General features: G+C 51.8%; 1 long non-coding RNA gene across 1 annotated transcript; it reads right to left on the reverse strand.

Moving 5' to 3' along the window:
- Nucleotides 1-2,067: 2,067 nt before the first annotated feature.
- On the reverse strand, nt 2,068-2,632 carry LOC309890771. The gene is made up of 3 exons (XR_014319445.1): nt 2,581-2,632; nt 2,429-2,481; nt 2,068-2,327 (listed from the first exon to the last, which is right to left on the reverse strand). It is a non-coding gene; the product is annotated as an uncharacterized lncRNA (long non-coding RNA).
- Nucleotides 2,633-9,656: the final 7,024 nt, after the last annotated feature.

The following is a 9,656-nucleotide window of genomic DNA, read 5'->3' on the forward strand; positions in this document are numbered from 1 at the left end:
GGCGCCGCGCCGAAATGGGCCCGGGCGGCGCCGCGCCGAAATGGGCCCGGGCGGCGCCGCGCCGAAATGGGCCCGGGCGGCGCCGCGCCGAAATGGGCCCGGGCGGCGCCGCGCCGAAATGGGCCCGGGCGGCGCCGCGCCGAAATGGGCCCGGGCGGCGCCGCGCCGAAATGGGCCCGGGCGGCGCCGCGCCGAAATGGGCCCGGGCGGCGCCGCGCCGAAATGGGCCCGGGCGGCGCCGCGCCGAAATGGGCCCGGGCGGCGCCGCGCCGAAATGGGCCCGGGCGGCGCCGCGCCGAAATGGGCCCGGGCGGCGCCGCGCCGAAATGGGCCCGGGCGGCGCCGCGCCGAAATGGGCCCGGGCGGCGCCGCGCCGAAATGGGCCCGGGCGGCGCCGCGCCGAAATGGGCCCGGGCGGCGCCGCGCCGAAATGGGCCCGGGCGGCGCCGCGCCGAAATGGGCCCGGGCGGCGCCGCGCCGAAATGGGCCCGGGCGGCGCCGCGCCGAAATGGGCCCGGGCGGCGCCGCGCCGAAATGGGCCCGGGCGGCGCCGCGCCGAAATGGGCCCGGGCGGCGCCGCGCCGAAATGGGCCCGGGCGGCGCCGCGCCGAAATGGGCCCGGGCGGCGCCGCGCCGAAATGGGCCCGAACAGACTCATTCTTTAGACATGAAGAAGGTGACCCTGCTCACCCTCTAGGCACTACTGCACTCATGCGGCCAAGAAACTGTACCCCACGGTTTCCCAAAAACAACGTACCTGGCAACCCCTCATAAAAGGACTTCTAATATGTGAATTCCAAGCACTTAAAGCTTAGAAGGCTGCAAGATACAAAGACTTAACAGACAGCAAACACACAGGCAAAAGCTCCAGAAATGTAACAAACCGCCCCTAAACCTGAAACAGAACACCCCTTACATGCCCACTGATGCCATTTTCAGATACATGCTCACACAGGGAGCCTCCATCATACATTTCTCCTAAACCCTGCTCCATCACTTTGCCACCAAGGTTGTGACTTCAATAAGATTTGACATATAGGCAAAGACTCTCAAAAAGCCCTGTAATTCTGCAAAAATCATAAGGGACCCAGAACCACAAAGCAAACACACAAAGTAACATCACCATACTATCCGTAAAACTGATATAACAACTACTCACCTGAGAAAGAGCTGCATGCAATACAGGCACCTACTACTAGATTCCTTTACTATGACAGATCCTACCAGTTTTCATCTCAAAAAGATAGGAGTACCAGTTTCTACTTGAAAACGCATCAGTCCATAGACTCTGACCCACCTAAAGAACCCTGCAACTGACTGAAGGAAAAACAAATCACTTACCTCAAAGAGCAGCCCAAGTAGAAAGAACTCTCTGATGACATACCTGCAACTCAATTACCATTAGGTCCCACCTGAAGCCAATCACCTGGGAAAGTGCAGGGGGAAAGCACAAAAAAAGCAGAAAGAGGAGGAGCAGCAGCTGTGGTTTTATTAACTTACTTATAAGGCTTAGCTCAACAGCATGCAGAGAGCAGACAGGAGAACTGGGGTGTTTCTAAAAGCTACAATCCCCGTGCTTTTGCTACAGCTTTGAATATTAAAAGGAAAAAAAATGACCAACCAAGTAGCTGATTTTTTTTTTTTCATCTGGAATTAGCTCAAGCTTTTATTTACATAGAAAGAAAAGTATAAGAGCAGAACTGATTACATGCCAAAAAAGAATTCAATTCCATTCCACTCGCAGGAGAAATCACTTACTTCAGTAAGCTATCTGAGAACCAAAATGCTATGCTGATGTGTTAAAACACATTTCAGGACACTGGGTCCAGGCCCTCCGCTGCACCCACTTAAAATCCATCCCTACACTCACCAAGGTGCAACCCCAACCCAAACACAGACGCAGCATTTCAGCTTCAACACAGTTTTCAGAACTGCTGGAAAGCCAGCTTCATACTCAGCCAGGCGTGCCCAGGCTTCGGGCACCTCTCTGCCTACCAAAGAAGACAGCCATCAGTACCTGCTTTGTTCAGATTCTAAAGACTAACATCACAGCCCACACTGCCTGGGACACCTGATAAACAGAAGAGAAAGCGGCCATACCCTTTTCAAGCCATCCCTGCACATGTTGCTCCTTGATGATCTGCAACCTCTTCTCAAATCCTCAACCGCTTCTGTGGAGAGCCTGCCATGGCACCTGCAAAGCAAGACCCTTCGCAGTCACCTCGTGCTACTTGGCAGTTCTGCTCCAATCCAGCTCACAACCAGCCCGCCCTTCTCATGCTGCTCTTCAGAGTGCAGCTTGGCCCCACTCAGCCTGTGCGAGACACCTGTGAAACAAAAAGAAAAGCATAGGCCTAAGCAGCATCCAAAGCCACAGCACAGCTAGGACAGTTACTCTCATCTGCTCCCTTACATCTGCCCACCTCACCTGCCCTCAAGGAAAATGCTTCCATCTGCTCTCTTAGGCCAGCTACAACACCTCTGAAATATAAACAGGATTTTTACTGTATTTTGTGCAGTTAACTAACTGCAGTGACAACTGCACCCCTAAAGTACCTGCTACATCTGTTCATCGCTCACCTTGCCGAAAGCAGCTATGCTCAAGTCCCGCGTTGTACACTGTGTTGCAGCTTTAACAAATGGAAACAGTCACAAGATAATCATTCAGCTGCCAGCATTAGCACCCATCCCTCAACAACACAAGGGACCCCATTTACAATATTATCGTTTCAAAACAGCAGCCCCCTTACCTCAGCACCTCAGAAGTAGATCAAGCCAGTCACCGAGCTGCCTACCCAGTGCTGAACAGTTCCAGAAGGAGCTCTTTCCTGTGACAGGTTCCAAAGGTTTACACTCTACTGGGGACAGGAAAGAAATAAGAATAAGAGTTTCAAAACCCCATATCTGTAACCTTTCAAGATTCAACAGACCTCCTCAAGCACACCGGTCAAGCACTTAGGCAAGCAGCTGCTCACAAGCAGATATACTCTCCCACCTCCACATCTGCCAAACACCACAGAGATGACTGTGCCAGCTGCCCTTCAGTACGTGCCCAGAGGCAGACCAGATGTCTTTGCCAAAACACTCCCGACAATGTATTAGTACACCCATGCACTGCCACATTAATCACTAACTGCCAGGCAGGACAGCTCCAGACCAAACGCATACGCACAGGCACGTCACAAACAAAACACACAACACAAGGCACAAGAAAAAGTGACCCCCAGAGGAAAGCCCTATGGCAACAGCAAGTCAGAACAGCTGCTCTGCAGCAGACCCTAGGAGAGACTCAAATGTCATGACACACGACTGGAAGTCACTGCCAGAACTGGGATGATGGAGGCCTAAAAAGCCTGCCTTCAAGACAAGAGACCAGAAGGGTGGGGACTGAAAACCCCATAAGAAGACGCTTAGGAAATCAATTCCCAAGCAAAAGCTCCTGATGCGACCCAGATGACTTCTGCAAGAGTGAGGATGGAAACAGATGCGATCTCAAACAGAATATGATGCACGAGACCTGAAACAGACCTGCTCTTTAAGCAGTGACTGCAAGACAAGAAGTGCTCGGATCAGAGTCATGATGACAAAACAAGCACTGAGGCCCTTCTGCACCACTACCAAGTCGCCTGTCTAGTCAGTCCAGTGAAAAAAAGCTAGGACGATATCAAGACCCGAGAAGTACAGTACAGACATTGCAGAAGCAACACAAGACAGACAAACAGAAGAAAACTGTCCTGCCTGGCGCACGCACTCACTCTACAAAATAATCCCGCTGCTTCTATTAGCCCAGTGACCCAGCCACAAGCAGCCTGAAAGTGACCCAGCCTGAGCCACCCTCACAGTGGCACCAAGTCTAGTCAGCTGGCTGGCTTCATGCTGCTCTGACTGCCAGCGCCCATTAGCCACCCCAGATATGCAAATACCAGGTGCCCCCCAACTTAGCTCTCAGGTTGCTGAATGGTAAAGTCCCTCCGCTTCAAGAAATGCACAGGCACTGATTGTCATCTTAGTCAATTGCCAGACTCATCATTAGCTGCAAAAACAGAGTAACAGCATTCACTAGGACACCGGCCCCATTGCTCACCTGCTCCTCAATGCTGACCACTACTGATGCAACATACGATTGTGCTCACGTGTTCCTCTCTGAGTCCAAGCTCTAACAGTGCAGCCAGTATCATCCACACCACCTGGGAAAACAAAGGGATTAAATGATCGTTGCGTTCACAACAAGTAAGCCAATGTTGTGGGGTTTTTTTTGTTGTTGTTGTTTTTTGTGTGTGTTTCCTGTATTTTTTTTTAAATCTGCTATAGCTCAACAGCATGCAGAGTGCAAACAAGAGAACTGGGGTGTATCTAGAAGCAACAATCCCCATGCTTTTGCTGCAGCTTTTAATATTAAAAGGACAATACGACCCAGCAAATAACTGGAACTTGCTTAACTGAAATTAGCTCAAACTTTTATTTACATTGAAAGAAAAATCTAGGAGCAGAACAGATTATACACCAACAAAATTAATTCCATTCCATCCCCTAAAAAAAAATCACATACTCTCATCCCCTCCTGTACCTCAGCCGCTTGCCTGCCCCACGTGGCAGAGGCTTCCATCTGTTCTCTTTACCCACTTATAGCACCTTTAGAAGGCAAACTGGAATTTTACTCTATTGGATGTAGGAAAATAACTGCAGTGACAACCGCACCCCAAAAATAACAGCTACCTCTGCTCATCATGCACCAGAGTTACTCCAGAGGCAGCTCGGGTCAGGACGTCCTGCACTGCACACTGCTTTTCAGCCTCAACAAAGGAAAAACACAGGCAGAGGATAAACATTCAGCTGCCAGCAGTAGCACCCATCCCTCAACAACAAAAGGGACCCCATCTTGAGTTTCATCCTTTCAAAACAGCAGGCCACTTGCCTCTGTACCTGCAAATTAGGTCCAAGCTTGCAAGGAGCGGCCAGCATCACCCACACCACCTGGGAACACAAAAGGACAAAATGACCACTCTTCTTGCGAGCACACACCTGCCACACTGCTCCTCTATCCCAAACAGCTTCACCTCAGACCCTCACAGGGAAACACCTGAGCACCTTCCCTTCGCTTCAGATAAGGGATGACCAGGCTGAAAACACTCACCTTCCCTCAGAGCTTCGTGACATGAGGATTTCCCTTCCCTGTCCACTACTGCACAAAGCACCTGTAGAGACAAGAGAAACACACACTCTGAGGCACCTCACAGCCACAGCGTACCTGCTGCAATACCTCTCTCTTCCCTGCTCCTGTACTTCAGCTGCTCACCAGCTCTAACTCAGATTCTTCGCTCACAGTGCCACAGCAAACTCTGCCCGGGCCACACAACACACACTACACAAGCTACAATGGCTAAGACACACAAACTGGAACATTCCTGCCCAACAATCAGTCGCATCGCACAGGAAGGCTGCCGCACACTCTGAGAAACCAAACCTACCAGTCCTGAGCAGCTCCCCACCTCCTCCTGCCAACCACGCTCAGCACACACACTATTTGCCCCTCAAAAAAACAAAAACTTAGAACATACACACACACAAAAAAACAACTGAGATCCATATATGCCAAGAAGACATGCACGCACAGCAGCCCCGGCAGGGGTAATCACAGACTTACCCTGTGCAGAGGAAAGAGCAGACTGATACAACCCTGCTCAGGCTCTTGGTAATGCTGCATCTACACTGCCAAGCCACATGTAGCATGAAATGAAGCTGGTTTTAGTCCTCTGGAAAATTACACAAGTAGGTTTATACATCTAGAGATTAAAATATAGCTCAAGAACAGAAGAGTATCCCACCATCCAAAAAAAAAAAAAAAAAAAAAAAAAAAAGTGAGCCAGCAACCTCTACTAAATATCACTCTACTAAGTGAATTCCAAGCACTTAGAAATCCAGAAATGCATAGACCCCAGCCTGCCTAAACAACCCTGCAACTGACTGAAGGAAAAAAAAACACTTACCCCAAAGAGCAGCCCAGGCAGAAGGAGCACTCTGATGTCATGCCTGGGGCTCATATAGCATTTGGCCCCGCCCAATATCCAAACCGTATCACCTGGAAAAGGGGAGGGACAAAGCACAAGGAAGTAGGAGCAGAGCAGGAGCAGCAGTCGCTTTTTTTTTGTTGTTGTTGTTTCTTTGTTTTTTTTTTTTAAATCTGCTTTACCTGAACAACATGCAGAGAGCAGACAAGAGACCTGGGGTGTTTCTAGAAGCAACAATCCCCATGCTTTTGCTGCAGCTTTTAATATTGAAAGGACAATACGACCCAGCAAGTAACTGGAACTTTCTTAAATGGAATTAGCTCAAACTGTTATTTACATTGAAAGAAAAATCTAGGAGCAGAACAGATTATACACCAACAAAATTAATTCCATTCCAACCCCAGAAAAAAAATCACATACTCTCATCCCCTCCTGTACCTCAGCTGCTTGCCTACACTAATTGACCCTCAAAAAAAAAAAAAAAAAAAAAAAAAAGGAACATGCATACACACAAAGAAAATAACTGAGCTCCACAAAATCCAAAGAGACATGCACACACACAAGCCTCGGCAGGGGTACTCACAGACTTACCCTTTGCAGATGAAAGAGGTGACTCTGATACAACCCTGCTTAGGCTCTTGATAATGCTGCATCTACACTGCCAAGCTACACGTAGCATGAAATGAAGCTGGTTTTAGTCCTCTGGTGAGTTACACAAGTGGGTTTATACATCTAGAGATTAAAATATAGCTCAAAAACTGAAGAGTATCCCACCAACACAAAAAAACAGTGAGCCAGCAGCCCCTACTAAACATCCCTCTACTAAGTGAATTCCAAGCACTTAAAATCCAGAAATCCATAGACTCCAGCCTGCCTAAACAACCCTGCAACTGACTGAAGAAAAAACAAAGGACTTACCCCAAAGAGCAGCCCAGGCAGAATGAGCTCTCTGATGGCATGCCTGGGGCTCATATAGCATTTAGCCCCGCCCAGCACCCAAACCCAATCACCTGGGAAAGGGGAGGGGCAAAGCACAAGAAAGTAGGAAGAGATCAAAAGAGGCAGCTGTGTTTTGTCCGAGAACTACATTTCCCGGTATGCTCCGGGCACCCAACATGGCCTCCCGGAAGTTCGGAGTCCAAGAACTACATTTCCCGGTATGCTCCGGGCACCCAACATGGCCTCCCGGAAGTTCGGAGTCCCAGAACTACATTTCCCGGTATGCTTCAGGCACCCAACATGGCCTCCCGGAAGTTCAGAGTCCGAGAACTACATCTCCCGGTATGCTCTGGGCACCCAACATGGCCTCCCGGAAGTTAGGAGTCCCAGAACTTCATTTCCCAGCATGCTCTGGGTACCCAACATGGCCTCCAGGAAGTTCGGAGTCCCAGAACTACGTCTCCCGGCATGCTCTGGGCAGTCAACATGGCCTACCAGACGCCTGTTGCCGGAAAACTACACCTACCAGAATTCCCTGGACAGCCAACACGGCCAATCAGAGGCCGAGTTTTCGAGAACTACATTTAGCAGCACTCACTGTAACCCTAGCCCTTACCGCCCTTACACAAAAAAGCCTCAAGCCCTAACCCTAAAAATCCTGGAAACCCCTACAGACCTAACCCAAACTATTTACCACACTAAACCCCTGAAGATCTATGCCTAAAACCTTTAACCCAATAAATTAAGATGCTCAAATCCCAAACCCAAAAAATAGGAGGCTCAAATCCCAAGCCCTCTTCCAAAAAAAGAAAAAGAAAAATCAAGGAAAAAAAATCAAGCAAAACAAAAACAACAAAAGGGGTAGATCTGGTGGCATCTGCCCTGTAACCCTGCAAAAATCACGAGGGACCTAGAACAACAAAGCAAACACACAAAATAACATTGACATCCTATCCATAAATGTGCTATAACAATTAATCACCTCCAAAGAGCCTCAAGCAATAAATGCACATACTACTAGATCGGTTTCCTCTAACAGATTATACCAGACTCTGACCCACCAAAAGAACCCTGCATGTAGCTAACAGAAGAATAAACAAAGCACTGACCCCAAAGAACAGCCCAGGCAGAAGGAGCTCTCTGATAGCATGCCTAGGGCTCGTGTAACATTTGGCCCCGCCCAGCACCCAAACCCAATCACCTGGGAAAGAGGAAGGGGCAAACCACAAGAAAGAGAGCAGGAGCAGCAGCAGCTGTGTTCTTTTATTTATTTTTTTATTTGCTTTTTTTGTGCCTATCCCTAGTTTACAGCATGCAGAGTGCAGACAAAAGAACTGGGGTGTTTCTAGAAGCAAAATTTATCGTATTTATGCCTCAGCTTTGAACATAGAAAGGACAATACAGCCAAGAAAGTAAATGAAATATTTTCCACGGGAATTAGCTCAAACCTTAGAGTTAGGTAAGAGGTTGGACTCAATGATCCTGAGGTCTCTTAAAACCTAGAAGATCTGTGATTCTGTGTGATTTACATATGAAGAAAAATCTAGGAGCGTAGGAAATTACACATCAAAAAAAACAACGACGTAATAAGCAACGCGCATGCAGGGCCCCACGGCCGCCTGCAGTACTCGTTTTCCGCCAGCAAGTGGCGGCAGAGGGCGCCACCGCGCATGCGCAGCCCCCGGCCGCATGCAGTACTCGTTTCCCACCAGCAGGTGGCGGCAGAGGGTGCCCGCGGGCGCCACCGCGCATGCGCGGCCCCCGGCCGCCTGCAGTACTCGTTTTCCACTAGCAGGTGGCGGCAGAGGGCTCCTGCGGGCGCCACCGCGCATGTGCAGCCCCCGGCCGCCTGCAGTACTCGTTTTCCACCAGCAGGTGGCGGCAGAGGGCGCCCGCGGGCGCCACCGCGCATGTGCAGCCCCCGGCCGCCTGCAGTACTCGTTTTCCACTAGCAGGTGGCGGCAGAGGGCTCCCGCGGGCGCCACCGCGCATGTGCAGCCCCCGGCCGCCTGCAGTACTCGTTTTCCACTAGCAGGTGGCGGCAGAGGGCTCCCGCGGGCGCCACCGCGCATGTGCAGCCCCCGGCCGCCTGCAGTACTCGTTTTCCACCAGCAGGTGGCGGCAGAGGGCGCCCACGGGCGCCACCGCGCATGCGCGGCCCCCGGCCGCCTGCAGTACTCGTTTTCCACTAGCAGGTGGTGGCAGAGGGCTCCCGCGGGCGCCACCGCGCATGCGCGGCCCCCGGCCGCCTGCAGTACTCTTTTCCCACCAGCAGGTGGCGGCAGAGGGCGCCACCGCGCATGCGCGGCTCCCGGCCGCCTGCAGTACTCGTTTCCCACCAGCAGGTGGCGGCAGAGGGCGTCACCGCGCATGCGCGGCCCCCGGCCGCATGCAGTACTCGTTTTCCATCAGCAGGTGGCGGCAGAGGGCGCCCGCTGGCGCCACCACGCCACCGCGCATGCGCGGCCCCCGGCCGCCTGCAGTACTCGATTTCCATCAGCAGGTGGCGGCAGAGGGCGCCCGCGGGCGCCACCGCGCATGTGCAGCCCCCGGCCGCATGCAGTACTCGTTTTCCATCAGCAGGTGGCGGCAGAGGGCGCCCGCTGGCGCCACCACGCCACCGCGCATGCGCGGCCCCCGGCCGCCTGCAGTACTCTTTTCCCACCAGCAGGTGGCGGCAGATGGCGCCACCGCGCATGCGCGGCCCCC

The sequence above is a fragment of the Aythya marila genome (assembly GCF_965140915.1).
Source record: "Aythya marila genome assembly, contig: HAP1_HAP1_SCAFFOLD_698, whole genome shotgun sequence".
Taxonomy (NCBI): domain Eukaryota; kingdom Metazoa; phylum Chordata; class Aves; order Anseriformes; family Anatidae; genus Aythya; species Aythya marila.